At 40.5% G+C, this 4,280-nt stretch overlaps 1 pseudogene; it reads left to right on the forward strand.

The window, feature by feature from the left end:
- The first annotated feature begins 1,190 nt into the window (after positions 1–1,190).
- On the forward strand, positions 1,191–3,824 carry LOC129868292 (protein BTG3-like; annotated as a pseudogene).
- The last annotated feature ends 456 nt before the right edge of the window (positions 3,825–4,280 follow it).

The following is a 4,280-nucleotide window of genomic DNA, read 5'->3' on the forward strand; positions in this document are numbered from 1 at the left end:
TTTTCATGATCTGAGAGTCTTTAGGTGTTTTTTGGCCAACTCCAAGCGGGCTGTCATGTGCCTTTTACTGAGGGGTTTCCGTCTGGCCACTCTACCATAAAGGCCTGATTGGTGGAGTGCTGCAGAGATGGTTGTTCTTCTGGAAGGTTCTCCGATATCCACAGAGGAACTCTGGAGCTCTGTCAGAGTGACCATTGGGTTCTTGTTCACCTCCCTGACCAAGGCCCTTCTCCCCCAATTGCTCAGACGGCCAGCTCTAGGAAGAGTCTTGGTGGTTCCAAACTTCTTCCATTTAAGAATTATGGAGGCCACTGTGTTCTTGGGGACCTTCAATGCTGCAGACATTTTTGGCATCCTTCCCCAGATCTGTGCCTCGACACAATCCTGACTGTGGGACCTTATATAGACAGGTGTGTGCCTTTTCAAATCATGTCCAATCAATTGAATTTACCATAGGTGGACTCCAATGTAGTTGTAGAAACATCTCAAGGATGATCAATGGAAACAGGATGCACCTGATCTCAATTTCGAGTCTCATAGCAAATGGTCTGAATACTTATGTAAAGAATGTATTTGTTTAATTTTTTTATATACATTTGCAGTGAAGGGGTCTGAATATTTTCCAAATGCACTGTAATTGAATGTGTGGGGTACAGAGATGAGTCATTCAAAAATCATGTTAAACACTATTATTGCACACAGAGTAAATGCATACAATTTATTATGTGACTTGTTAAGCTTATTTCTACTCTTGAACTTATTTAGGCTTGCCATAACAAAGGGGTTGAATACTTATTGACTCAAGACATTTCAGATTTTATTCTTAATAAATGTGTCTAAACATAATTCCACCTTGACTTTATGGGTTATTGTGTGTAAGCGAGTGACAAAACAATCTCTATGTATTACATTTTAAATTCAAGCCGTAACACAACAACATGTGGATAAAGTCAAGGGGTGTGAATACTTTCGGGAAGGCAATGTATTTGGTTGGAGATGCCCTACTGAGTATTTTTCACCCCTTTAGCTGGGACTGGTAGAAAAGTTCTCTACACCACAATATTCTCAACATATCAGTGTCAACATGTATTTTTTTTTTAATTCTTATTTAAAAAAATATATTTATAAAAAAGTTTTCATAAATGACTCGATGCCTTTTCATTTGAAGGTTTCCTCATTACCACACGGAAGTAACGTCATCGTTTGTGGCGCTGGCAGAATACTAATGAGGTTCAAACATTCATGTGTCGAGCTGGCAACAGTTGTCCACATGTTGATGAGCAGCAAATACGGTATATGATTGCTTTTTATTGTCATTTTGTGAAATCGGAAAACTTTTGCTGTGTAGTTTTCAAAGTTTGCTACTTTAACATTATAACTTGCTAGTTTTTTTTAGCTAGATAATATAGCTAACTACAGTAAGTTTAGTCTAGTAGCTAAGTTAGCTATCACAAAACAAGTTCTTCGATCATGCTGTTTGTGAACTTTTCTCTTAGCTAGCTTCACCTGAAAAGTTGTCACCAAAATGTCTGCAATTAATACATACATAATGCATGTACAACTACATAATTTGTAAAGGTTTTGTTGTGCGCTAGCCAGCTATGACTCACGGGCAGTCACATGGCTAAACGGGATTTATGAGTCACAGCGCGCCTTTCTGGACGAAGACCCGCCAGACTGTAATGCCCTTTGGCTTTAACAATAGTTCACCTGCAGAATTAGCTTAATGTTTACATGCAACGAGGTCTTGTCAGCTTGTTTTGTGTTGTAGGCTTTGCTTGCTACATACTTCAAGGGCATTGAGATTCGTTGATGGGGGTAACATGTTGCTTCCTATTATAGCTAGGCTTACTTGTGTATAGGCTAAAGTTTATTGTTTGTTGTCAAATGTGGTAGATGGCTACTAATCTGACAAAAGACACGCTCTTATATGTTCAGAGTTTGGACCATCATTACAGCACATCAGTGAAACATGATGAAAAAAGAGATTGCAGCAGTGGTGTTTTTCCTGAAAAGACTGATCAAAAAGGTGGAAATGTTGGAGACCCAGAAAGTGGACTTGTTTGTGGAGCAGTTGACTGTTGCCCTGCGGGAGAAGTTCAGGGGGCATTGGTACCCTGACAACCCCAGCAAAGGACAGGCCTTCAGGTAACTTAACTACGGATCTGACCCCAGTCTGTTGCCTTGCGCTTACTGTTTTGACATCCATACTAGAAGTTTTATGAACCTCCAGTCTAGGGCATCACGAATAAGGTGCGTTTTTTATATGCAATGAATTGTATGATTGGAGTTATCAATGTATTGTATACTCTACTTCGCAGGTGTATTCGGCTGAACATGTTGCAGAAGGAGGGTCCAGAGTTTCTGCTGGCCTGCCAGGAGAGTGAGGTTCAGTACAAGGACCTTGGCCTGCCCAGAGAACTCACACTGTGGGTAGACCCTGGGGAGGGGTGCTGCAGGTCAGTCTCTTATTTAAAAGCATTGGATTTGTGTAAGTATTGGCTGGACGGTGTTAAATCATTTACAGGAGAGTGTGCAAGTGCACACTTTGGTAGATGGGTAGACAATTGGTATGTAGCCTCGGTTGTTACATTGTTTACCAGTCAAGTAACTAAATTGTACATATACATTGTGATAGAGCATCACAAGTCTTGTTGGCTTCTTCCTTTCACTATCGCGCAGGTATGGAGAGAAGAACCATGCTTTCACGGTGGCCAGTTTCTTTGGTGATGAGAATGTGACTAAGAAGGTGACCAACGCAGTGGAGAGGGTGACGTCTGACTACCACTCCAGTTCATCTTCAGATGAGGATTGTGGCCTCAGGGAAACCCGTCCATCCCCTACCTGCCCCCAAAATCACCACACATACCAGGTACAACCAGTAATGTAGTGTTTCCATACAGAACACCTCCTTGGTCAGCACGGACAATGTGGGAAAAATAATTGAAATTGACTCATGTTTTATTGTTCAAAGGTGATCTACCCAGCTTCTCCTTTGTGGCGTCGGCAAGTGCCCAAGCAAAAGAAGATGGGGCATGGTAAAGGATAGAACGTCCTCCTCACTATGGCTTCAGACCTCAAGGCAGACCCACCCAGCCCTTCAGACACAAAGACTGGGCTCTGCCTGGCCAGAGAGGGGGGCTCGGATACTGGGGTGGCACTCCAGGCCTGGCTTACTGTTAGGGACCACTGTAGCTAGTGTTGACATTAGTATTAGCCTGTTCCAGGTTCCGTGAGGTGTTGAGGGTAACCACTAGAGCAAGCAATAGTTCAAGGGTGACAGGTAGCCTAGCGGTTAAGAGTGTTGGGTCAGTAACTGAAAGGTTGCTGGTTTGAATCTCTGAGTTGACTAGGTAAAACATCTGTCGATGTTCCCTTGAGCAAGGCTCTTATTGGTCCTGTAAGTCGCTCTGGAGAAGTGTCTGCTAAGGGACTGAAATGTTAGGGAATTGGAGTGAAGGGGCAAACAAAGTCTACCAAGATGTCTGACCACATTTTTAAATTTTATTTTTATAGTGAGATAGTCACTGGAATTTGTTATTTTTATGGTAAGAACATTAACTTTTTACACTTGAGAGAATTTAATCATCTGAGTAAAATAATTAGTTGTAATGGATAAGGAATATATGGATTTGATGTGTGTTTTATAGCTACGAAGATATATGTACTGTATTTATTTTTGATCGGTTAATTGTATGTTACCTCCTACTGTACTGTCCATCAGTTATGTTCCAATGAGAAATTGTTTTATTTATTGAGTGTACTAGTATTATGAATTGCGCTTGCCACTTAAATTGAGACATTAAACACATTTTCTAATCCTACCTCAATGCTGTTCTGATTTGACTATTCTGTAATTTTAATACTTATTGCCTTCACACCATCAGAGGCCTTATCTGGTAAATATGAAATAACTTTATATTTTAACAACCCATAGGCCTACTGTACACACAATCAAAAGAAGCATGTAGGTATATGGATGACACCTGTTGAATTCAGTCTCTGATGCTGATGCATGTTTGCAATGTCATAGGCTATGTTTTAAAGCTTTTCCAAACTATTTTATAGCTTGTCTTGTTTACAGTATTTCAAATTGTTGAACAGTAAAATTACAATTTAACTATAGGGAAGCTGTGTCCATTGTATTACTGGCTTCACGTGCTCGGGCGAAATATTGTAGGAAACTGGGAAGAGGTTTTAAGTCCAACATGATTGTGTTCAAGCCTTTGGAAATCAAATTATTATTATTCAACCGATAAGAATTTAGCTAGCTTGCTAAC

Source organism: Salvelinus fontinalis, chromosome 13, assembly GCF_029448725.1.
Source record: "Salvelinus fontinalis isolate EN_2023a chromosome 13, ASM2944872v1, whole genome shotgun sequence".
NCBI classification, from domain to species: domain Eukaryota; kingdom Metazoa; phylum Chordata; class Actinopteri; order Salmoniformes; family Salmonidae; genus Salvelinus; species Salvelinus fontinalis.